At 52.8% G+C, this 26,223-nt stretch overlaps 1 protein-coding gene across 1 annotated transcript in view; it reads left to right on the top strand.

Annotated features, from left to right (window-relative positions):
* The window catches only part of RASSF3 (Ras association domain family member 3), a 76,984-nt gene that overhangs the window by 40,344 nt on the left and 10,417 nt on the right, over window positions 1–26,223 (top strand). The window lies entirely within an intron of this gene.

Here is a 26,223-nt window from a genome sequence, read left to right as displayed (position 1 = left end):
GAGGCTGGATGTGTGTGTAGACCAAGAGGCTGGGTATGTGGTGTGTGTGTGTGTGTGTGTGTGTGTGTGAGAGAGAGAGAGAGAGAGAGAGAGAGAGACTGAGGGTCTCTGTGTGTTTGTGTGTTTGTGTGTGTGTACACCAGGAGGCTGGGTGTGTGTGTGTGTGTGTGAGAGAGAGAGAGAGAGAGAGAGAGAGAGAGAGAGACTGAGAGACTGAAAGGCTGTGTGTGTGTGTATGTGTAGACCGAGGGGCTGGATATGTGTGTGTGTGTGTGTGTGTGTGTGTGTGTGTGTGTGTGTGTGTGGCTAGCTGAGGCGCTGGGGAGTAGTTCAAGGACTGTTTCTGGCTCAGTGCATGCTCCAGGCCGTGCTTAGGACTTGGTGCAGTGCTGGTGATTGAACCCGGGTGTCCTGCAGGCAGAGCATGGGCTAAGCCCAGTGAGCCAACCTTCTGGCCCCAGGACCTCGCTTCTAAAGTGTTGTATCTTTCCGTCTGTGTGTAAGCACGTTGCTCAGACATCTTTGACTCATCCCTGACCCTGATTATGCTGGGTTGGGGCCATTCTGTAGAAGAAACAGGAAGATTACGTTCTCTCTCTCCCTTCCAGTGGGCTGGGGGTGGCACCCGTGGGCGTGACCCTGGAGGAGCTCCCTGGCGGAGCTTCTGCACTCAGTGGTTGAACTCGAGGTGCTCTCCCAGCAAGACACACCCCGGGCCCCACAGATAAGGCCACTTGCCTTGCTGATGTCTGAGTCACCTTGTCATGTAGGGAGAGTTCAATTGCGCAAGGTCCAGCACTCCTTTTTGTCTTTTTTTTTTTTTTTCGGTTTGTTTAATTGCAGTGCAAAGCATTATACCCAGGGTTTCACGTATCTAAGTACCTCTGAGCTAAGTCCCCAAACCCTCATGTGTGTTGTCTGTTTCCTCTTGCCTCCAGGAGAGTCCCTGGAAGTGTGATGCAGTTATGTTAGGGCTGTCATAATAATCACATACGTTGTTGGTGGGGGATGGGACAGGCTAGCAGGAGGCTCTCAGAACAGTGCTCAGAGTCCCAGGAGCCTCTTGGTCTGGCTTTGTAGACCTGAAGTTTCAGTGGTTAGGACAGTTGGAGGCCAGCGTCCAGCCGTGCATCAGAGACCCCGGGTGCCGGGGGTTGAAGCTGGGCTCTCGGCATGCAATGCGTGTACGCCGGCCCCAGTCACGTACTTAGTAGACTGATTGTGTAGTACTTGGGAAACTTTGGTTATTTCAGCATCTAATTCTAACATAATTGTCTTGGTGTTTTTATTTGTTGGAATGTCGCGTACTTACTGAGCAGTCCAGGAGACCCGAAGCCAGAGACTGGCCCTCAGGGGTTGCAAGGCAGAAGGGTGTTGATAGTGGGAGTAGGTCTGGACCTCCGGCAAGTTCGTCTTGGAAGGACACTGTGACCGGGCTGCGAGCTTGCCTGTTCTCTGTACCAGCTTTGATTTCCACTCCGATCAGTTTCATTGCACTGGGAGGGTCCTTTCTACTTGGGCCCAGTAATCTTGCCAATCTTTTTTTAATTAAAACTTTATATTCCACCTGGAACTCATTCCCAGACCAGATTGTCTTCTCATTTCCAAGTAAGTGATTTTAATCATTTTTGATTATTGCATTACCTTCTGTGGCTGTTCTGATCAAAACTGCTTTCAAGGGGCCAGAGTGATAATACAGTGTGTATATGGCATTTGCCTTTCAGGCAGCAGACCAGGTTTCAGTCCTCGGTTTTCCCTACCTGGTCCCCAGAGCCTTGCTAGGAGTGATTCCTGAGCACAGAGCCAAGACTAATCCCTGACCATCGCCCACCCCCCCCAAAAAAAAAACCCAAAAGCACCAACCCCTCCCCCCACCTACTTTCATGCAATGATTTACCATTGAGAAATGTTAACACTTTAATCTGTCTAATTAAGTAAGGGACTAATTAGTTAATGATACTAAGCACAACAGCCCCTGTCCCCAGAGAAGTTCTCTCCAGAGTGAAGTGAGAGAAAGGGGTGCTGGAGTTGAGCGCTGGTTGAAGGATAAGCCCATCTGTGGTTGCAAGCACAGGCCCCGGGGGGTGCAGAGCAGCTGGAAATCGCTGGCCTGCTGCCGGGTTGCAGCTGCCCCTCCTGGATGGGCTCCTGGCAGATGCGGTGGGCGTGAGAGGCCCAGGAACACCGATCTCTGCAGTGCAGAAGCGGATTGTCAAGGTTCCCGGTGTCCAGGCCGCTTATGAGTTTATCGTGTATTTAGCATTCTGTGGTTATAAGAAAATGGTAAATACCTCACTTCCTCTGTGTGTTTTAAAAGTTGTGTGATGTCGCAGTTTTGATTTTACTTAAGTTTTTGAGGACAAGTCACTAGAATGTTTTCAAAAATCCCTCCCCACCCACCCAAAAAAAAAACTACAACAGGAGTCCCAGAGCGATAGCTCAGTGGGTTGAACACATACTTTCCATGCAGGAGTCCCGAGTTTGATCCCTGGCACCACATGGTAGAATAAAAAACAACCCCCAAGCGCACAGCCAGATGCGGTGGCATTTGATAGCCTCCACGTTTGTCTTTCCGCTTGCTCTGGAGAGGGGGTGGGGAGGGGTGGTTAGCCCCTCAGGGCCTAGTTGCTGCTCCTGGTTTCATGCTGGAGGTTCTCTTGGCAGTGCCAGAGTCAGCGATGAAACCTGGGCTCTTGCACAGAGCGTGCTCCAGCCTTAGAGCTATCTGTGTGTCTTTTCTTGGTTTCTTATGATTTGGGGGCCAGGCCCGGCAGTACTTGGGGGCTGCTTCTGGATTGGTGCTGGTCAGAGAACTGTGCAGTACTCGGGATGGCATCCCGGCCTCCCATGTGCAACACATGCGCCCCAGCCCTTTGAATCACCTCTGGCTCATGTGTGTCATGGCAGTGCTTGGAGGACCATATGGGGTGCTGCTGGGGATTGAACCTGGGTAGATCATTTTGCAAGGCCAGTGCAGAGGGGCTGAACTCTGTATCAGGTGGACTGTAGGTCCCTATACGTGGTAATGAGGCAGAGACAGCAGAGAGAAATTTTCTCCTGAGATCCTGTCTTAGCCGCTGTTATGTCTTAAGGTTTTTAACTTGCAAAATGGAAGTCTAAAAGCCAAAAAGAAAAAAAAAAGAGAGAGAGAGAATGTTACTGTTCTAGGAACATTACATTCAGTTTCAAAAACAGCTGTAAATTTCTTTTATTCCTAACTGGAATCTGAGCTTACTGGAGGACAACTAATTTGGGATTTGCCAAGTAGCGACATTTCTAAACATGTTTCTGGAAAGAATTACTGTCGAGGTTACTTGGGTATGATCTCTTTAGGGGTAAATGAAAATAATGTAAAGTTATGTTGATGGTTGTACGACTTTGAGTAACCCATGTACGGGCCTGGTGTGGTCCCAAAACAGAACAGAAGAGTTCTAAGAGGCCCTGAGTTCCTGTCCTGAAGCAGTTCCCCAGGTACTGAGCTGCTGGGTGTGTATTCTATACAATGCTGTGGTGATGCTCAGGGGTTACCCCCAGTAACGCTCAGGGGTCACTCAGGAATTACTCCTAGCATGCTCAGGGGACCATATGGATGGTGGGGATTGAGCCTGGCCAGCCGCATACAAGGCGAACACCTTATCCGCTGTATTATCACTCTGGCCCCTCTATATTTCTTTAATAAAATTTGTTTTGACTTTTGGGGTGCCACACCTGACGATGCTCAGGGATTACTCCTGGCTCAGCACTCAGGTATTACTCCTGGAGATGCTTGGGGGACTATATGGGATGCCAAGGATTGATCCCGGTTCGGATGATTTAGGCAAGTCTTAGCTGTCACTCTAACTCGTAATAAAATGTTCTTTTTGGTTGCTGCTGTTTTTTGTTTGGGCCATACCCAATGGATGTTCAGGGTTTTTTTCTTGACTCTGTGCTCACAGATCACTTCAGGTGGTTCTTGGGCGACCATCTAGGGGTGCTGGGGATTGAGCTCTGTTTGGTTTTGTTCAAGACAACCGCCCAGCCCACTGTTCTATGGCTCCAGCCCCTTAATAAAATATTTTTAAATTAAAAATTCTGTGAGTGAATTTGCTATGCAGAGAAGAGCCCAAAATTACTTGTGATTTTCTGCTTCCCCGTTCTGATTCTGCAGATCTCCCCAAGTATGGTGGAAATGGAGGAAAAAAGAACAATCGCTTGCCTCCGGTGGTAGGGAAATGCTGAGTTTGTGCAGAGAAGGGAAGTTTGTTGACATAATTCTGTCTGTCAGCTCAGAGATAAGGACAAAAGTCACGCCAAGCTGGAGGCTCCCCAGACAGGCAAAATGGCAGGTGGAAAAGCTGGGATTTCCTGATAGTGGGCACTTAATTGGGGGTGGGGGGACACATTCTAGGATGTCAGCAAAACAGTCAAGTAGAAGTTGGACACCTTGAGAACATCATGCTCAGCAAAAGAAAGTATTTCGGCAGAGGTGTGATTCCACCGACAGGAGATAACTGAGTACGCAGACCCAGATCCAGAGAGGAGGGTGAGGGGCCAGGCCGGGAAGATGAGAAAGTTCATTGTGGGGGTCCCACTGGGGAGGACCTGGGCGACTGACGGGTGGCGGAAGTCTGGAAGAGCGTTGGGCTCTGTTGCGTGCCTGTGAGAATAAGGGAGATGGAGAGGGGGCCAGGCTGGGCAGTGTGTTGGATGCTCTGCTGACCAGGCAGCTTGGGGTGTCTTGGCTTTGCCATATTTTTTCTCCCCTGTTTTATTTAAACACTGGTTTACAAAGTTGTTCATGATACTGTTACCGGTTTTCAGTAACAGGGTTACCCCTCCCCCTTTCCCCATATACCCCTCCAGCCTGCCCTCTGGCAGGCCCACTATTATTTGTCCTCAAGTCACCACCTCATACTCATTCCTGAGTGGGTGGGAGATGTAGCACTGTCCTCCCCGTTGTTCTTCAATTTGCTTGAGCCGGCCCAGTAACGTCTCCATTGTGAGACTTGTTGTTACTGTGTTTGGCATATTGAATACGTCACAGGTAGCTCGCCAGGCTTTGCCGTGCGGGCGAGATGCTCTCTGTAGCTTGCTGGGATCTCCCAGAGGGGTGGAGGAATCCAACTCGGGTTGGCCGGGCCGGCTGTGTGCAAGGCAAACGCCCTACCTGCCGTGCTATCACTCCAGCCCTGGCCCACTATAGGTAAAGGTAAAGGTAAAGGCCCTCCCGTTGATCGTTGATTTGCTCCATTGGAGACTTTGTTGTTACTGTGTCTGGCCCACTATACTGTATTTTAATTTTATATTGCTTGTAACCATTAAATGGCTAGCAGGATGATTAAAAAATTATTTCTATAGAACAAAATTTGTGGAAATTGTTGCATCTCACCCTGGGGACATTTAAGTCCTCATCTGACATTTTCCTAAGCTGCTGTTGCAGGTTAAGCCTTCCGTGCTGATATTTCTGTGGGTCGACATTGGCTTCTGTTTTTCCCACCCAACCCGGTTTGCAGCTGTTGAGTCTGAGTGCACGTGAGGGTCCCGGGTGCTTGGTGCCCCTCCTCTTCCTTCCCCTGGTCCTGCAGGGAGCAAGGGGCCCAGGAAGCAGAGCTCGGTGCTGGGCAGGGGACGGGTGGGTGCCTTCCAGATAGATCCTGCCCAGGGAGCAGCAGGCGACGTGAGGGTTTAATGAAACTGTGTGCCGCGTGGGCTGCATTGTGTTCGTCTGTGGTAGGAAGTGGGAGTGGTGCTATTTTGGTAGGACTGGGACAGGGTGGTGACAGTGACATGTCTGCAAACCTATTTTCAAGTATGAAAATCAACAAGCGGCTGACACTTGATACCTGCAGATGCAGTCTTTAAAACACAAAACAAAACAAAAACAACGGGGTCTCTCAAAGGACACTTGTCTGCAGCCTAAAAATTCCTCTTGGAGCAGAGAAATCCTCTTGGGGCCGCAGGCACTGGTCTGAATTTGGAGGCGCCTCCCAAGACGAGGAAACCCTCTGATGAGCGGTTTCCTGAGGCAGAGGATGAAGGTCACAGCTAGTCCCTCAGGGAACCCAGGAGCTGCCTGTCATGGAGGAAACTGAAAGATAAACATCAAACAAAACATGTTTACCGGGTGTGCCCGTGTTTGGTGACTTCTAAACCAGACTTTGCTTTCTCCCAGTTCGGGAGGCGTGAGGCGTCCACGAGCAAGAGCTTGAGTGATCGACCTGGTGTCTGCGGGCTGTGCTGTGAAGAGGTGCAACCTAGAAGGTTCTATTCCACTGTTGCTCGAGGGTATTCAAGGAGACACATCGAGGAAGCTTAGATGAGAGGGAGGTTCGTGGGCCACCACGGACAGTCTGGATGGTGGCACCATCCTGACCACATGGTCACCACGGGGGTGGGGGGTTCCTGGGAAAAGAGTGTGAAGCCCAGATTTAGGAAGAGTGGGTTACAGACCCCTGGGCCTTGGTGGCGGGGATGGGGAGGGAATCAGTAAATTCGCTCTGGAGGAGGGAAGGGGTCACCCCAGCATTTCAGCCATCCCTTCCAGACAGGTTTGCTGGTTTCTACTAATCACTTCCACCCCTGATTTCTCTGGACCAGCTTCAGGGCCAAGGGAAGCTCTTGGGTCTCTTTACTTTCTAGGTTTTTTGGCTTGTCTGGGGCTGAACCTGGCCATGATCAGGTGTCTCCTGGCTCTAGGCTCAGGTCACATTCTGCAGTGCTGGGCGGATGGACACCTGCGGGGCTGGGATTTATATCAGGTTGATACAAATCCTGCCAGGTCAGTGCCTTCACCTTTGTCCTGTCTCTCTTCCTTCCTTCATGCAGAATCTTACAATAATCTCGTTATGGTGCATCCCCTGCTCTCCTGCCCTCTGACGAATCACCTCCCCAGATTTCCACCTGATAATGCCATCACTCTGGGGTTAGGATTTTCACTTCCTGTTGCTTATTTTTATTTTTAGTGTTGGGACCACACCCAGCAGTTCTCAGGGACTCCTCCTAGCACAGTGCTTGCTTCTGGTGGTGTTTGGGGGCGGGGGGGCGTGTGGTGCGGGAGGTCGAACCCAGGCGTCTGACTTGCAGAGCATCTGCTCCAGGCCCCTTTGCGTTTTCTCCCTGGCCCCTTCAGCCCGAGATCTTGTGAGGACGACTCAGGCCTTGTGTCTCTAACACAGCAGCGTATATGGAAAGGAGAATTTATCCCAGACAAATTGTGGAGGAGGGTCAGGAACCATGAACTGGGGAGCCTCGTTCCAAACACACTTGAGAGTCCTGCTGATGCGTTGAAGAGAGCTCATTTTCAGAGGCGCTCTTCGTCTGTTTAATAAATTCTTCACTGGGGAGGAGGTGGAGTGAGGTGAAGTGAGGCAAAGATGGTGTATTTTTAGAACAGCATGAGAGAACAAGCCGTTTCCTGATAAGATTGGTTGCCTTAAGAGACCCAAGAGCTCCCCTTGGCCCTGAACCTGGACTTGGGGCTCTTCTCTCCCCGAGGAACCCTCGCCAGGCTCCCAGCCCTGCTGCTGAATTTCAAGTCTGTCTGAGCACACTCCAAAGAGTTGACTTTAGGATAAGGGTTGGGGATCAGGCTTTATGGAGGACCTCATTTCGGTCTGAGGTTTGTTTGCACATTTTTCTTAGTAAAAGTAAACCATGGAGGGATAGCCCCGGGGGTTAAGGCTCCCGCCTTTCATGTGGTCAACCCTGGATCATTCCCCAGAACCACATATGGTCCCTTTGGAGTGATTTGACACAACCAGAAGTGATCCCAGAATACTTCTGGGTGTACATCCCCTCCCCCAAACAAAACATAGGGCCCGGATGATGCGATACTTGGCGCTTACCTGGCATGTGACAAGGCAACCTAGAATTGGTCCCTGGTATCCCATATTGTCGCCTGAGTCTTGCTAGGAATGATTCCTGAGCGCAGAGCTGTGGACAGCCAGGTGTGGCCCCCAAACAGACAAAAAAATGGAAAACCCAAAACACCCCATAAACCGGAGCCTCTTTTCTTGTCACTTTACAACGTGAATGTTTGCTTAGCACCAAATTAGAATACAAGGGGAGTTTTGGAAGGAAGTTTAGAGAAATCAAAATGCTAAGAATTAAGAATTATTAACCTTAAATGTTGCTGGAAACAAAACTACTTTCTACAGGAAAGAAAAGTTCGAAAACAGTTCCACTGAAAACAATCCAAACAAACAGCTTGTTTGGTGCCCCGGCTAAGAGGGTGACCACACCCCCTGGCACCGTGGTGGGCGTGGCCAACCAGGCACCCCACCTCAGCCGTACCCCGAGGTGCGTGGCTGAGGACCCATGGTGGCCAGGCTTGGGATCCGTCCAGAGCCTCACTTAGCAGGAATCACGCTCCTCCACTGAGCCACTGACCTTGCCCAAAACTGTTCCTTCTTTCCAGTTGCTCTTGGTTCCATTTTCGCTTACCAGTTGCAGTTAGATGGTCGTGGGCATTCACAAGGTTGTTATAGGTCCTGAAGGAAAGGTTGGGGAGCTGTTCTGTGCCCTCATGAGTGTGAATCCCAAGGGGCTTGTTGGGCTGGAGAGATTAGCACAGCGGGTAAGGCATTTGCCTTGCACGCGGCTGACCCAGGTTCGATTCCCAAGGGGTTTGTGTTGGTCAGACTTGTAAGAAACCTGCTCCCTGAACTTTTGGGTGCTATTTGGGACAAGCACAGTTCCACATTTTTTTTTTTTTGGTGTTGGCGGGGGGGAGGGGGGGCGCATTATTGGGCCACAGCTGGTGGTGCCCAGGGTCTCTATGCTCCGCTGTGACCTCTGGCAGTGCTCAGGAGACCGCATGTCTCACTGTGGAATCAAACCAGGGGTCTCAACTGGGTTGGTGGGTTGCGAGGCAAGTACCTTATCTCCTGTACTATCTCTTTGACCCGAAGTTTGTTTTTGATTTGGGGGAGCCACATCTGGGCTCTTGTGGCTGCACTTGACAGTGCTCAGGGGACCACTTTGAGTGTCAGAATTTGAACCAGGGTACTAGGTGAGCACTGAACCTTTATACTGACTCTATGGCCTGAGAAAGGTTAATGTTTTTCATTAATCTAATTTCTTGACCTTGGAAGAGTAGGCCTCATACTGGTTTTGTTTTTGTTTTTTGAGGGGGTACGTGCAGGGGCCCTCTGGCAGTGCTTGGGGACCATATATGGTGCTAGAGGTTGAAGAGGGACCAGCCGCTTGTGAGTCAAGACTCTTCACCCCTGTCCCGTCCACCAGCCCCGCCCCTTTCCCAGAATGATTTTTATGAGGGGATGTCGTCCTCCTTTTGGGGCATTGGGCTCAGATTCCAGCCCCACTTCTCTGTTGAGTTGTGTGGCCAGAGCAGATTGAGTGGGCACCACTCATTTGTACACGGTAATAATGGTTCAGAATAAAATGATCACATTTATTTGACGCAGAACTAGCATTGCAGAAGAGTTTTCTCCGTGCCCACCGAAGCCTGCTTTTTGTCATTCAGAAGTATTTTTGGCGCAGCACGCATGTGCCAGGCTTGGATGTAGGTGCTATTGGACACAGAGGTAGTCGCCAGCCCTCAGAGTTCAGATCTGCACAGGGAGGCAGCAGTGAATACGAATGACTGAAATGTAGGTTGACTTAAAGCATAGTAAGAAAAAATTGGTGTGCCAGGATGCTCTTTGAGAACCTGGGGAGGGAGGGGGGATACACTAAATTTGTAAAGTGACCTTACCCTTTCCTTGCTGGGGGGGCGGGGGGCGGGAAGGGGGTCACTTCCAGGAGGTTCCAGTCACAGGGTACAGGGGTTAAAGGTGTGTGTGTGTGTGTGTGTGTGTGTGTGTGTGTGTGATAAACCTTGGAGAGTACTTAGAAGAGGGTTAAACAGTCGATGAATTTTAGTTATTGTATGTTAACACTGTGTCTTGTCTCGTGTTATAAAACTCGAAGCTTTAAATAGAAACCAGAGGGGCCACTTTCTTGGGAAAAGGCCGCAGTGCTTTGATTACGGAAGCGCCAGATTTGGCGAGGTTGACGCTCCTGCTGTCCCGAGCTGAGGCTTCTCTGCAAACCTCCATTCTCTGCCCAACTTCCCTTCCCTGGAGCTGTTTCGGTGGAATAGGTTTGAAGGCAGGAACCATGGGTTAATCTCAAGGAACAAAGACTTTCTTGTTTGTTATTATCTCGTGAATCTATAGGCCAAAGGAGGAAACACATTCTCAAAGCCCATTTCTAAAAAATGTACTTGGATGAGGGGGGAGGAACCTAAAAGAGTCTACCCAGGGGCGTAAGCTGTAGTACAGCCCGGGAGGGCGTTTGCCTCTTGCCTCGCATGTGACTGACCCGGGCATCCTGTATGCCCTTCTGCCCCCCAGCACTGCCAGGGGTATTCTTGAGTGCAGAGCCAGGAGTGACCCCTGAGTGGCACCAAGTGTGGCCATTCCTTGCTCCACACCCCCACCCTAAGTCGGCCTGGTGAGGTGTGGTTAGTGACAGCTGGTTGCAGGGAAGAGACCCGCCTGGTGCTTTCCTGAGCTACAGCTTAAATATCTCTCTGGAGTGACTCTCTCCGGGGTTTGAAAACATACAGAGAAAGCCACTGAAGGATGTGAGGTGGTTTTTTTTTTTTTTTTTTTTTTTTTTTGCTTTTTGGGTCACACCCAGCGATTCTCAGGGGTTATTCCTGGCTCTGCACTCAGGAATCACTCCTGGTAGTGCTCGGGGGACCATATGGGATGCTGGGAATTGAACCCGGGTTGGCCGCGTGTAAGGCAAACGCCCTACCCGCTGTGCTATTGCTCCAGCCCCTGTGAGCTTATTTTATATCAGATGTAATGTTCTGAATGGTGCTTTTCAGTATAAGAAATAAAGGTGCATTGCATTACTCGGATAAAACTTTAGAGGCCAGGGATGTGTTTCAATGGTAGAACACGTGCCTGTATTTATGAAACCCTGTCTGGTCTCTGCCACCAACCTCAACCCCCCCCTCCCCCCCACCCCGAATGGTACATAGTTCACAGCCTTTACCTGGGCCCGGTGAAGAGAGGTCGTACAGGGTGGGGGCTCTTGCCTTGGTACGTGTGACTGCTTGGATTCCTGACACACAGTGTGGGCCCCTGCGCAGTTCCGGGGTGCTGCCTCTCCCCCTCGCCTGCCCGACTCTCCCTGCCCAAATCCTTAACTGATGGCTTCTGCTGGTTTCTTCAGTACAGCGTGTGTTGGTGACTTTCCAGGTTTCCAGCATCAGGGGATCAGTGATGCGTGTGTATATGCAAAGTTTCGGGCAGTCTGTGTGTGAGGTCCATGCGGATTAGCCTTTCTGTCTGTTTTCTTGCGAAGTTACCTACTTTGCCTCACAAAGTCGCAAATGGATAGATGTCGGGCCTCTGCACAGGTCGATGCTGAGTTCAGTGGCGTGGCTCTCTGCCCGCTTGCCTTCCTTCCCGAGGGCCTCACTGCTTGGCTGCTGCTCCCTGGAACACAGCAGGCCCGTGGCCGGGTGCCTGATCGCCCAGTCACACCCCTCTGGCCTGAGCTCTCTAGGCTCCTCCCCACGAGTCACTTTTTTTTTTTTTTCCCTTTTTTGAAGAGCTTGCTCTTGATTTAGAACACAGCAGGGGCCAGTTTCGGGGTTGTGGATTCGAAGTGTTTCATTTTGGTTTGGGGCTGAGCTGGACTGTGGTCTCAGCTCTCCCCAGCGTGATGCTTGCAGGGATGTTCGTGGTGGTGCACGGGGACCCTCTGCAGTGCTGGGGGCCCAGCGCAGGCCTGACACAAGGTGTGTGTGCCACACAGCCTGTCCCTTGGCCCAGGAGGCTTTTGCTTTTGTTGTAGTGGGGTGACACTTTGTGGGGCTCAGGGCCCAGGCAGAGTTGGTGAGGGGACCCCAGGCCCACAGACTTTAGGGATGTGCTTTGTTTATTTGTGCCATTGTGTCATCTCCCGATGTTTACGCCCCCCCCTCCTGCCCCCCAGTCAAAATGTAAGAAATATGAGAGGGGCAGAGAGAGAATGTGTCGCTCCCACAAAAAAAATGGAAGAAAAATGTGTGATGCCAGGAAATTGTACCCCTTAAAGTCTTAATATCCATTTTAAGCCTTTAGACCACTCAGTGGATACACATTCATTTTTAGAGGGCTTTTTTGGTGGGGGGTGGGGCATACCTGACAATGATCACGGCTTACTTTTGGCTCTGCACTCAGGATCACTCCTGGCAGTGTGCAGGGACTATCTGGGAATGCCGGGGATCGAACCCAGGTCAGCCGCATGCAAGGCAAGCACCCTGCCCTCTTTACTATCACTCCAGCTAAACATTCATTTTCTTTAATGTTAGATTTTAATGTCGTGTCATTAAATGAGAACATGAGTTAAGACTTCAGGGTGGTGTAAACTCTGATTAAGTGGTAGTTAACTCTGCAAGAAAACAGCTTGGAAAGACCAATCTGCACTAAGCTGGCTATGCTGAAACTATCCAGGTTCTCTGAAGTACTCTTGGCTGCTCTCAGCGCGGACCCCTTTGAGGGCAGGGGTTATGGCCATTTTGTTTCCAAGCAGCTCAACATTTTGTGTGATCGGGAACCTAGAAAGCAACGAAAGGGAAGCGTTGGGTTAAACCGTCATTGTGGTCGGTGAAAGCAAAGCAAGCAGGGCAGTTGCCTCTCTGAGCATTCCCACGTTTGTGGGCGGAAACCCCTCTTGTCTGTCGCTGTCCTGGGGCAGGTCATGTGTCGCTGTGGAGGCGGAAGCCTAAAGTCTGAGGGTTCGCGGAGTCCAAAAATTTCTACCTTTCCTCTCTTCTATAACTGCGTCTCCTTATCTGGGAAGTTGCCGTGTCACTGAGTCTCTGTCCCCTCCGAGGGGGAGGGCCCTGCCCGCCCCCTCTTGCTTTCTCTGCATTGCTGGAAGGAAGCAGGTTGATAGAAACACAATGGCAGTTTGCTCCCCAGACACCCCGGGCGAGACAGTGATCTGTCTCACGCTCTCCTTGCAGATCTTCAGCTCCACAGACAGCTGTGTGTTGTGTGTGTTGGGGTGGGGGGTGAACCAGCAGCTGCCGGCCCTACTCTTTCCAGTCTGCGAGGCTGACACAACCAGAAGGACCTTACGGATGGTTGGCTGGGGGGTGGGGAGTACCATAACTGGCGGCACTCAGGAGGTTTCTCTTGGCAGTGCCTGGGACTAAACTCACAGTTCCTGCACGCGCAACGCATGCTCCAGCCCTTTGAGCCATTATTTTTGCGGCCATATCGGTGGTGCTTAGGGCTTATGACTCCTGGCTGTGTACTCAGGGATCTCCTGGCAGGGCTGGGGGGGGGACCATACGTGGTGGCAGGGGTCGAACCGGGTCATGCAAGGCCAGCGTCCTGCCTGCCACACTGTTGCTCAGCCCCTAGGTGACCTTGTTTTTAAAAGAGAGATGCCATTGGGATGTAGTGTCAACATGCCTGCAGTTTTTAAATAGTTCTGCAAAATAAATACAATTCATATCCTGCACGGGGTGGGAGTCTACCTCCGTTTGCCCCAGTGCCCGACTGGCACCCAGTGGCAGGCATCACAAAAGGGGGAAGGGGAATGGGGCATCATTTTGAAAAATCAGCTCGGCCTGTTACACTTCTGCCTCCCCCAACTCAGAGCTTCTCCCCAGGGGCATTCAGTGTGGATCTTCACTTCCCTGCCCTAAATTTCATATTTGAAATGGTGGGACTGTAGCACTGTCCTCCCATTGTTCTTCGATTTGCTTGAGCGGGCTCCATTGTGAGACTTGGAGTTACTGTTTTTGGCATATTTTGGCTCTGCCGTGTGGACGGGATACTCTCGGTAGGTTGCCGGGCTCTCCGAGAGGGGCGAAGGAATTGAACCCGGGTCGGCCGCATGCAAGGCAAACGCCCTACCTGCTGTGCTAACGCTCCAGCCCACCAACACTTGAAATTAAGATCAGAAAAACTATTAAAGCAGGGATGTCAGGGCTCACCCCTGACAGAGATAATGCAGGCATTCAGGTGCTTGCTTGGCCGGTGGCTGGTCTAAGCCCCATCTGGGGCATCTCATATGGTCCCCTGAGCCCCACCAGGAGTGATCGCTGAGTGCAGAGCCAGGGTGGATACAAACGCATAGATTCTTCAGAGTGATTTATAGAATAGTTCCCTTTTGTGGGTGAGGGGGGGCCCCTCGCCCCGCTGTGCTCAGGGCCTACTCCTGGCTCTGGTTCAGGGATCACTCCAGGCAGGGCTTAGGGGACCAATTGGGGTGCTAGGGATGGAGCCCGGGTCAGCTGAGTGCAAGGTCAGAGCCTTCTGCTGAGCTGTCCCGTAGCCCCCTGGCTGTTGCCGCCCTGTGGTCCTCTGTCCCCTCGCCTGTTTTTGTGGAGAGGATCTTCCAGATACCGTTTCGGCAGACACTTGCTGCTCAAGCCCCACAGTGCTCTGGGGCTCTCCAGGACCATCCCGGGGGTTCTCCTGGAGGTTGGCAGGGAGGCGTGCAGGGCTGGGGGCTCAGCGGGGGTTCTCCTGGGGGTTGGCGGGGAGGCATGCGGGGCTGGGGGTTGGGCTGAGTCCTGTGTGCCTGGCCTGAGCCTGCCTCATCCTCTGTCCCCGCACTCTTTCCACATCCTGTCCATGTCCATCCAGTCCATCGGCTAGCCGGTAATCTGTTTTCTGCTCCCCCGGCCCCGGTCCTGCCCCCTCCCCACTCACAGCTTTTTGCTACCTGTGTAGATGCCCAACACATAGTGTCAAATGCCGGAATAGGTAGAAAGAAGCAGAAGATGTTTGTTGGTGGTCTCAAGGGAGGCTTCCTTTGTCACATGAAAATGAAGAAGGAATGTGTGGACAGAAAATGTAGGGGAGGGAGGGGGGGGAGGGAGGGAGGGAGGGGAATGTGCCTGCTGTAGAGGCAGGCTGGGGTGGGGGTGGGAGGGAAACTGAGGACATTGGTGGTGGGAAATGTACACTGGTGGAGGGATGGGTATTGGAACATCTTCTGACCACAGCCCAATCATGAACAACATTATAACTGTGTATAATAGGGAGATTCAGTGAGGAGGGAGGGAGGAAAGGAGAAGGGGGGAGAGAGAGAAAGAGAGAGACTGAGGCTGTTGGGAGCGAGACCTTCCGGAGCAGGAGTTGCATGGCTGGTGCGGGCCAGGCGTTGGCCTTGGCTGGAGTCTGCTAACTCTCCTGCTAACTTTCCGCACACCTGCCAGCCGGCTGGGAGCTGACTGCTGTCACTATTATTTTGGGTTTGGGGCCACCCCTGGCGATGCTCTGGGCTTACCCCTGGGCAGGGATCACTCCTGGCCTCGCTTGTGCAGATTGTGTCCAGTGCCAGGGATAAGGTCCAGGTTGGCCGCGTGCAAAGCCAGCTCCATCCCCGCGGTGCTGCAGTTCTTAATGTGGGGGCTGCTCCCAGCAGTGCCAGGGGACCCAGGCCGTGCCATAGGCCAGACCCAATTCTCCCCACCACACAGACATGAGCCCAGTTCACTTGGTCTCCCGAGCCTATAACTTCTGGTTTAGATGAATATTTTCTGTCTCAGAAAAGGTTGCCAAGGCCCAAGAGCTAGTTCAGCAGACAGGGCACTAGCTTTGCACCCCATAGGGTCCCCCTGAGTTCCACAGAAAGAAAAGAAACGGTTCCCATTTTCTAAGTGTTTGTTGTTCAACAGGGACCAAATTTCTCCCTGCTTCCCCGTGTGGCGTCAGAATCACCTGAGAGAGAAGAAAAGAGGGAATGAAGTGGAGACTGGTTTCCCTTTATTGCTGTTACGGACGGGCTGGAGCGATAGCACAGCGGCTAGGGCGTTTGCCTTGCATGCAGCCAACACGGCTGACCCGAGTTCGATTCCTCCGCCCCTCTCGGAGAGCCTGGCAAGCTACCGAGAGTATCTCACCTGCACGGCAAAGCCTGGCAAGCTACCCATGACGTATTTGGTATGCCAAACACAGTAACAAGTCTCACAATGTTACTGGGCCTGCTCGAGCAATTCGATGAACAACGGGAGGGCAGTGACAGTGACAGCTGTTACGGACAAGGTGGGCAAGAGATGGCCTGCCATAGTGCAGTGGGTAAGGCGTTGGCTTGCATTGCATGCAGCCCACCTGGGGTAATCCCTGGTGTCCCTTAGGGTCCCCCTGAGCACTGCCAGGATTAACCCCCGACCACAGCGGATGTTGCCCAAATCAAGCAGTCAATCAGAGACCTCAGCTCTGCTGGGGAGAACCCCCTGGGGTCACATGGATTGTCTGCCCCCATACAGGACTGCGGCTGGTTGAGCTCCCACACCCACTTTATATTTCAGGCTCTCAGATTCTGTTCCTTTGGGTTCCTTGGGGCCCTCCCAGCAGTGCTCAGGGGCTGCTCCAGGGACCCTGCAGCCAGCGCTGAGGGTGGAGCCAGTCCCACCCTGAGAGCCTCCCTGGACCCTGAGAGGAAGCTCAGACAGTGACAGTGACCCCCGCCAGGCCAGGCGCTTCCCTGGGGTAGCCCAGCCCGGCCGCACATTTTTCCCCCTCACACGCAGCTGTCCGCAGTGAGTGGGAAGGGCATGGTTTAGGGTGGGTGCCGTCTCCTGCCCACGGTGCCCCTCTGTCCTCTGCACCTGCACAGTGAGGTCCTCATGAGCATCCTGCCAGATCCCCCCTACGCTGGATACCCGGAGCCGGGACTCCGCCACTTCGTTTCCTCCTACTGCGTAGCTGGTCACCATCGCTGTGCCAGCCAAGGGCAGCAAACGGTCCTTCTCTGTCATCCTGGCGATGGTGCGGGTGCCTCTCAGCAGAGTGAAACCCACAGTTTTCATTTCGATCTGTTGCATTTGGCCTTTCCCTACAGAAGGAAAGTTGACTGGAAATATATTCCCATCTCAGACAACCCTCGAAAGCTTGCGCCCTGCTTCACATCTGCCAGGCGTTGGGCCTCGAGTCTGCTGAGCCTCGGGGATGTAAACCTTTCTCTAGGCTCCTTCTCCCCTCTCCTTTCCCCGTCATTGTCACTGCCGTGTGGCTTGCCCGCTCCACGTGGCTCCAGGACATTCCTAAGTGGCTCGCTTGAAAAGATGGTACACATTACGTGTGTTTGGGAACCCTGTGGAACTCATCCGTACCTGGGAAGATCATGACCGAAGTGACAGGGTGAAGGGAAGGTGAAGCGGTCCTGTTGGTCCGCCTGGACCCCCGTGCACAATGGGATGAAGCCTCCTTGTGTTCCTGTTTCCTTAGGTGGAAGCGGATTGAGCCCTCAGGGATGCTTTTTTCAGGAGGGCTGAGCACAGCACTGCTTCCAGGCTTCCTGCCCATGCTGAGTGCTGCTGTGCTCTGCCACCCCTGCTTCCTGCCCAGATCCCTCCTTCAGTGAGGTCAGCCCCAGGTGGTGGCCACGGAACTTTGATCTGCAAGTTTCTTTTGGACCCCCTGATGCTAACACAACCACACCCCCAGTCAAAATCTGCTTCTCTTCTTTCTTCCACACAAGCCTTTTTATTTTGTGGATTTCCAGGCCTCCCAGCTGAGTGGTCCTCCTCCCCCCTGGCCCTGGGTCTCTGGTCTCCAGTTCCCCGCCCCCCTCCCGGTGTGCTGAGGAAAGGTGGGGCAGAGGGCACTTCCTCCCGGCCTGGCCTTCCTGTGCAAAGGGAGGAAGAGGCAGCCGGAGGGGGTGTGGATGGACCTTCGGGTCATGCGAGCAGCACCCGCGCTGCCGCCCAGCAAAAACTGCTGAAGTTGCTGCAGATTATTCAAGAAATGAAAATAAAGAGAAGGTGAAAAAAAAAAATAGTTCCATTCCCAAGGCCGCTGGAAGGAAGCTTTTATTTATTAGTTGGTATTTGGGTGAGGTCACACAACCTGCCTTTCCTTTGTGACCGAAACTATTTCTTTTGCCCATTTTATGTCATTTGTAATAGACACAGACCAGGGCTTCATTTCCAGGTCACAGATGCCCATCTTGACCTGCCGCTTCAATGCTCCCTGCTCCTCTCTGCCCCTCCCATGTGGGCACCGTGCAGGGTGGCGGGAGACTGGCACAGCACTGGGCTGCTTCGTGTCTGTTTTATGGTTTTAAACATAAAAAGTATATTTTTTGGTATGTAAAAGACCTTTTCCTCACTCCCCTCTCCCCCTCTGCTGACCCTCACTTTTTTTTTTCCTAATTTGTGGGCTGGGATGGAGCAATAGCACAGCTGGTAGGGCATTTGCCTTGCACATGGCTAACCCTGGGTTCGATTCCTCCGCCCCTCTCAGAGAGCCCCGCAAGCTACCGAGAGTATCTCGCCCACACGGCAGAGCCTGGCAAACTCCCCGTGGTGTATTCCATATGCCAAACACAGTAACAAGTCTCACAATGGAGACATTAACTGCTGCCTGCTCGAGCTAATCCATGAACTATGGGAGGACAGTGCTACAATGCTATGGTGCTAATTTATGGGCCACAACCCCAGAACTGGTGGAGTTCTAGCTCAGCACTTGGGGTGGTACTCGGGAGACCAGGCGCAGGGTCTGTGGGACGCAAGGCAAGCGCCGTCAGCCCTGTACTGTCTCTCCAGCCCACTCCTGCCCCCAACCCCCTTCAGTTTTGTTTTCAGTGATGCTCGGGGGTTGAACTCAGGGCCTCACACATGCGAGGCAAGTGTTATACTGTTAAACTTTTTCCGTGACCCTTTTGCTTCTGATGAACAGTCATACAGATTTCGGGGCCTTTGAGCTGCCGCCAGCCCAGGTTCAATCCCCAGCATCCCATATGACCCCTAAACACCGCCAGGAATAAATCCTAAGTACAGAGCCAGGAAAAACTCCTGAGCATTGCTGGATATGGCCCAACCTCCCCCCGCCCCCCTGCCACTCCCAAATGTCCAACAGATTTGGGTGACTTGAAAAAAAAATCATCTCAGAGAAAGTACCATTTCATACCTCACCAGTCAGACCCGAACCCTTGCCATCTGGGAATATTTCCCTTTAGAAACATGGTTTGTCATGGAGGCCCAGTTTCTGCTCAGATTTTTTTTTTTTTTAAATTAAATGCTTCTCTGTGGGTTTCATGTTACAGCTCCTATTTGGTTCCTCTAAGATAGCAAGCGACTTAGCCATTTTCTTCATGCTGGGCATACTGTTTTTTTTTTTTGCTTATTTTGGCTTTTTTGGGTCACACCCGGCGATGCTCAGGGGTTAACTCCTGACTTTGCACTCAGGAATCACTCCTGGTGGTGCTGGGGGACCACAAGGGATGCTGGGAATCGAACCTGGGTCGGCAGTGTGCAAGGCAAACGCCCTACCCGCTGTGCTATTGCTCCAGACCGTGGGCATACTGTTTTCCAGTTTCAAAAAGAACCCTCTGTTGCGCTGGCCAGAGTCCTCTTTCCCTGCAGAGCTGCCGGGCTGTCGTTGCTGCACTGCAAGATCCAGATGAAAAGTTGCATCCGAACAGCCCCATGGCCAGAGCGGTAGCATAGCTGGTGTGGTGCTGGCTTTGCCCGGGACCATCCTGGTTCCAGTCTCCAGCAGATGACTGGGGTCTGCCGTGAGCAAGGCAAGCACCACACCCCTGTACTATCTCTCTGGACCCCCCTCTTGTTTTTTCTCCCCCCCCCCCATTTTCTGACGGACCCCTTCCTGGGACCAACTTTCGGTACCAGACATTCCCCCAAGGACTCTTATCTATCTGTCTCCGGTGAGGCAGGATGAGGAGAGGATTTTGATAGAACAGCGTTGGGGGAATCCCAGGCTGCGTGAGGTGCGGCCAGTCTGAGCCACTCCTGGGCTCACTTCTCATTTCTCCAGAGTGCTTTCACCTCCAGGTCGGAGGTGACTCCTGGGATTCAACTGATGCCTGGGGCTGTGCTTTTGGAAGAAGGGGCCCCTAATGCAGCTTTGGGGGGGGGGGTGCCCCAGCACAGGTGTTCCTGGCATCTGTGTGTTTCCCTCCCTGCCCTATCTGTGATGCGTCCTACTCTCCTTCCTTTCATCCATGTGTGATCTGAGGCTGTGACCTTGTTCTGGTGCTCCCTCAATCTGCTGTATCAGGGCTGTGAACAGACTTTAATCTGGATGGAGGAGGAGAACTTGGGAAGAGGGAGTGTGGGTGGGATGTCAGCAGGTTGATGTTGAACTTGCAGTTCCACGCCACCACTCCCTGCGGCCTTCAGGTCAGGGTCGGGCACCTGCCTGGTCTCTCCCTCTCCTTGTTCTGGGTGTCTCTGGACGGCAGACGGCCTTAGAGGGAGCTGTACAAATGTATTTGGACCTGTGCTTTAGTAAAGACAGGAAGCGATGAGCAAGAATCAACAGTGTGTAAATCCTGGCGGCAAGGGAGTTAAATGCGGCTTCCTAAGGACGGAGCCGTAGTACAACAGGTAGGGCACACAGCTGACCCGATTAAATCCTCAGCATCCCATATGGTCCCCTGAGCACTGCCATTAATAATTCTGAGTGCAGAGCCAGGAGAAACCCCTGAGCATTGCCGGCTGTGACATTGCCCCCCTGCCCCCCCCCCAAAAAAAAAGAAAGGGAAAGAAAGGTGGCTCCCTAGATAATGTCATCCTGAAAAAGTGCTCTGCAGCTGTGCACCCAGGAGCGCTCTTGGCTCTGAGCTTAGGCCTCACCCCAGGCCTCCTGTGCCCTCACATGCACTCAGCTGATGGAGCTCTCTCTGTCCCCACAGTTGTCTCCAAAGCCCCTTCTAGACTGTCCTTTGGGCTCCAGAGTTGCTGAGAAGAACCGCACAGATTCGTTTTGTTTGGGGGCCGTTCTCGGCGGTGCTGGAGAGAGGTTCTGGGGGCTCCCGCCTGCAGAGCACACGCCCTGTCGGCCTCCTGTGGACCATCTCTCCTGCAGGGTCTGCTTCCGACTGTCCTCGGTGAGCTGGCCTGGAGAAGGCCTGTTTTTTTTTTTTTTTCCTCCTCAGGACTTTCCCTGGGTTCCAGCTGGCAGCGTGGAGAGGCACGCCTCTGCCCAGCCCTGAACTCCCAGGTTTCCTGCTGCGTGGGGGTGGGGTCAGGAGTGGCCGGAGCTGCCACGCTCCCAGCTGGGCCCCACCTGTCTCCTCCTGGGCCTGTGGCTTTCCTTCACGCTTCCTGCCTGGCTCCCCGCCAGGCGGCCGCTCATTTCCGCTCTCCGCAGCCTCCCTTGATTGCAGGGGCCCAAAGGCATCATCAGGAGACCTCACCTCAAGCTCTGGCCTTTGTAAGACCCTCGTCCGTCCCTTGGGTTTAACTGAATTCGGGGACCGGGCTCCAGGACCATTGTAACTGTGCTCACTGAAGGAAGTGGGTGGCTGCCAGTGACCTCTGGAGCCTTGGGCCAGCAATTTAAAGCGATCATTCAGGGTGGACCCCTGTGACCTCTCACCCCTTGCGGGGGTCGGTCTCCTGACCTCTCTGCTGGCTGATGTTAGTTTTTCCAGCGAAGTTTCCTAATCTTCAGTGAATTGAGTTTTATGGGGACTGAAGTAGTGACACATGGTGGCTGTGCCTCTGACCCTGCAGGGACCTGGGGTATTTCTCTCACAAGCAGCTCAGGCAGATAGCTGCAGAGTTGGCAATGAGAAGTGCTCATTGTTGCAGGACAAACTGAGGCAAGGTGGGATTCCTGAGCCACAGCAGAAAACGCTCAGCCTGTGCTGGTGGGGCGTAGGCATGTCAGTACCCTGAGTATTAGAAAACAACCAGGACGGGTGCTGTGTGGACTGAGTGCTTGTGTCATGTGTGGGAGGCGTGGTTCCCCAGGCACCTCTGGGTGTGTGTGCACCCACCCACTCCTCCCCTCAGGAGAAAGGAATCTTAGAACACTAGTTATGAAAGGGCTTTGGGAGCCAGAGATAGTGCAGAGGGCGGCATGCTTGCCTTGCAAACAGCAGCCTGGGTTTAATTCCTGGCACCCAGTGTCATCCCCTGAGCCCTGCCAGAGTGAGTGATCCCTGACACAGAGCCAGAACTGATCCCTGAGCACCCCTGGGTGTGGCCCCAAAACAGAATAAAAGGGACCATAGTCCAGTGCTCTCTTTAAAACACACCCTGGTAGATTGCTCCTGGTTTTTGCCTGTAGTAGGAATGACAGCGACTCTGAGCAAACATTTTAATTAAACATTAAGTGGGGGAGGGGACCTTGGGGAAGCATACCTGAGAGGTAGCTGGGGCCAAATGAAACAACCTCCGAATGCACCTTTGGTCACCTTGGCCTTTCATCCATGAGGGAAGTTGGGTTAGGGCCCCGCCCAGCAGAGCTGGGGGCCCTTCCTGGCTCTGTGCTCAGGGAACCATACAGGTGTCAGGGATTTGAACCAGGGTCTGCGCTGCACAGCCTCCTGGTAGGCAGGTCCCTCACCCCCTGTCCTCTCTGTTCTGCCCTGTCAGTTTTGGCTTTTTTTTTTTTAACTTTATTTAAACTTTATTTTCTCTTAAAGTAAGTAAGTAAAGTAAAGGCCCTCCCGTTGTTCATCGATTTGCTCGAGCGGGCCCAGTAACGTCTCCATTGGAGACTTTGTTGTTACTGTGTCTGGCATATCAAGTACTCTCGGTAGCTTGCCGGGCTCTCCGAGAGGGGCGGAGGAATCGAACTCGGGTCGGCCATGTTGGCTGCGTGCAAGGCAAACGCCCTACCGCTGTGCTATCGCTCCACCCGTTTTCTCTTAAAATAGAAAAATTTCTAAAATTTAACTCATACTTTGAACTATTTTTAACATTATATACAAAACCGATGATTTAAAAATAATGATATATATTTATTATAGTTCAGTGTTGTTTGGTTCTGTGGGGGTATTTGTTTTAGGGGTTTACCCAGCATTGCTCAGGGGTTTTTGTTTTTGATTTTTTTTTGTTTTGTGGTTTAATGCTTACTTTTATTTATTTATTTTTTTCTTTTTAAAAAATTCCTCCTAGGGGGAAGTGCAGAGAGACAGTACAGCAGAGGATTGGGCATTTGCCATCCACGCGCCAACCCGGGTTCAATCTCCCTACACCCCATACAGTCCCCTGAGCATGCCAGGAGTGATCCCCGAGCTCTGCAGGGCCAGGAGTAAGCCTTGAGCACCACATCATTGGGTGTGGCCCCAAAACAAATTTAAAAAAAAATTATTCTTCAGGCTAGGGAGATAGCTCAAAGGACTGGAGCGGAAAGGCCTGGCAAGCCCGGGATCCCGGGTTTGACCCTCAACACTGGATGCCCTCTCACGCACCACCATCGTGTGGCCGTGTAGAGGGGCTCCCAAATCCAGTAAGACTGTTCCTCGGTGGCCGACTCACCTCTACGCACATGGAAATGCTGTGAGGGTGGAGCTGGAGAAGGGGGGGAGGGTGTGCTCTTTCTGGCACTTTCTTCTCTCACCTTGTTTCTCACCAGGAATTACTGCTGGGCTGGCCCTCCAGCCCTTGCTCCAAGGAAACGCTTTCACTGGTGACCTCTCTGCCAGAGCTGCACCGTGCTATGCTCTCTTGAAATAAGTCATCGATCATTGTATAACTGAAACCCAAGCACAAAAATTTGTAAATCTACAACTATACCTCATGGTGTTTCACTAATAAAAATTAAAAAAGAAAATTAAAAAAAAATAAGTTATCAGGGGCTGGTGCATTAGCACAGCGGAGCGGAGCGGGCGTTTGCCTTGCATGCAGTTGACCTGGGTTCGATCCCTGGCATCCCGTATGGTCCTGTGAGCACTGCCAGGAGTAATTCCCAAGTTCAGAGCCAGGAGTAACCCCTGAGCATTAATGTGTGACCCCAAAAGGCAATCAATCAATGAATCAATCAGGGAAAGGGAGGAACCCTTGCAGACATGCCTCCCCTGAAGCTGTGAGATTTGTCTGTGGTCTCCATTGATCCCCGGGGCGTGGGGGCGAGTGCTGACTCACCTGGACCACATTCTTGTTCTCATTATCCAGCGGGTTGGCTGGTCAGGATGTGCGAGGCCTGGCTGGAGGCCTTTAATAATTGCTCCTTTCTTTGACCCAAGGAAGCCAAACCCGCCATGAAGTGGATCACCTTTCAGAACTGAATAGATCTTAATTGACTCCCTCGGAAAACATGTCCTACCAGGGGTTTCTAAGTCACCGTGGAATCTGGTCTGCCCGGGGTTGGGGCCTCCTCCGGCTGGGCCCCCTCTGGGAGAGCCAAGCCACCTCCAAGTTTGTTTTCTGGCTCCGTACAAGCGAGTGGCTGTGTGAGGATTGGCACGCGACCCGGTTTTGAGAAGGACGACCATATAGGGCCTGGGAAGCTGGCAACAGGCTTGGGGGAGTGAGCCCGCGTGCAGCACCTCTAAGGAGGATCCTGACCACCATTCATCTGATTAACCTGCCCCTTCTGCCACCACCATCCTGCCCCGGTACGGGAGGGGGTCTGGGGGGGGGCATGCTTTGAAGCGCACTTGCTCTTTGATGATGCAGATGGAGAGCAGCAGCTTATAAAACGTTCTGGCTGCTGTGATAAAAGGCCTTTTGTGTGTGCCCCTGCAGATTCTGCCAGCTCTGCAGAGCCCAGTGAAAACCTTTACATGGATCGATATGTCCTCTGAAAGAATAACTGGGGGGAGGGGCGGAGGCAGTTGGTGGGGGAGCTCCCTGTAACCCAAGGGATCCAGTTGGCAAGGAGCAGAGCCCCCTTCTCCGGCACCCCACCTCCGAGGGCAAGAGCTTGCACAAACATTGTAGGGAGGTTAAGCACCAACTCAGGAAACAAGCCACGTCTGCATTGCTGGGGTAGTTTGGGGTTCCTGAAGGAGAGAGAAGGGTGGGCCGCTTCCTGGGCGGAGTGGGCCTGGGATAAGAGGGTCACGGGTGAGGAGCGAAGGTGGGTGGCGCGGTGGGGTGGTACTGGGGTCCGTGGTGCGCTCGGGGAGATGGGAGCGTGGCTGAGTAGGGGGAGGCACAGCACTAGGGGGTGAGGCTGGAGAACTTAAGGGCGTGGAAAGCACGTGTTACTCCCCCAGCGCACTGGGGCGGAGGCCAGTCCAGTACCGCAGCCTTATAAGGGGCCGCCTCGTTCTATTTTTGAACTCCTCTTTTTTAGAAGGCGTCTGAAATACCCACCTAGACGCCCTTCTGCTGTTCTCTTGCCTCGGGCACAAAGAGATGGTTTAAAATGATCGGGGCCAACAGATGTGCGCTGGGTGTGCTGATGCTCGAGTGCATATGGAATCCCGGGACTGGGTGAATAATTAATAAGGGAGAAGGAATACCCGTTCCCCGTAACACATGCATGTACTCATCATGAACTAGCGCCGTGCTTATAGCATCTGCCAGTCTGTTCTCCCCAAGTCCGTTTGCCTCGTCCCGAGCAGGGCTTTGGAGCATTGTGACCAACTGGGGCTCGGGAAGGGGAGGAGGGTGTGGGAAGGGGAGGAGGAGGAGGAGGAGAGCCCCTTTCCTGACCATGGTGTTCCTTGCTGGAGGGTGGCGTGTTCGGGGTGTGGTTCTGCGGAACTGTGGGTATTGGCCTGGCCCCCTCTGCTCTTTCTCCCCTGCCTTTCCCCCTGAGATCCAGACGCGGGACTGCTTCTTGTGCAGGGTAGCGGGGGACATATCTGGTGGTACTCGGGGCTTCCTCCTGACTCGGTGCTCAGGAGTGACCACTGGTGGTGCTCAGGGGACCATATAGGTAGTGTTGGGGATCAAACTGGGGCCAGCGCCAAGCACGGCCGCCACCCCCCAACACCCCCCCCCACACACACACACTTTGCCCTGTCCTGGGCTCCAGCTCCCAGAGAATCGTCTCTGGAGAGGAAGAGGAAGGAGCTTCTCGGGCCCGCAGAGCATGACCCGGGGCAGACCTCAGCTGCAAGCTGGACTTGGGTAGAACGAGACCCAGAGCCTTCACGTAAATGGAAATTGAGCTTGAGCCCTACATCCTGCTGTTTAAAACACTTCCCCCCCCCGCCCCCCTCCAAAAAAAATAATCCCTTCCCATTTAGCAGGGCAGAAAAATCACATCCCTGCAGTGGCCAGGATGAGTCAGCGTGCCATGGCTGGACGTCAGGATAAGCATGCGCCCTGGACGTGGCACTCGCTGATTGTTGGCCCTGGAGCCGTGGGACCATGGTGGCAGCGAGGCACTCGGTGCTTTTAAGGTCAAGAGCAGCAGGGCTGGGCGCCCCAGAAACCCCTGGGCAGATTCTTTCCGTCGGGAGTAGACTCTTGTTTGCTTTGAAATAGTTGGCTTTTTGCTTCACATTGCTGTTTTTTTTTTTCTTATTTCATTTGCTTTATTTGTTTTTGTTTGGGGGCCACACCCGGCTGTGCTCTGAGAGCACTCCTGGTCGAGCTCAGAGGACCATATTGGGTGCTGGGCA

The sequence above is a fragment of the Sorex fumeus genome, unplaced genomic scaffold (assembly GCF_029834395.1).
Source record: "Sorex fumeus unplaced genomic scaffold, SorFum_2.1 ptg000081l, whole genome shotgun sequence".
Classification (NCBI taxonomy): domain Eukaryota; kingdom Metazoa; phylum Chordata; class Mammalia; order Eulipotyphla; family Soricidae; genus Sorex; species Sorex fumeus.
This window is presented reverse-complemented; position numbering and strand designations above follow the sequence as displayed.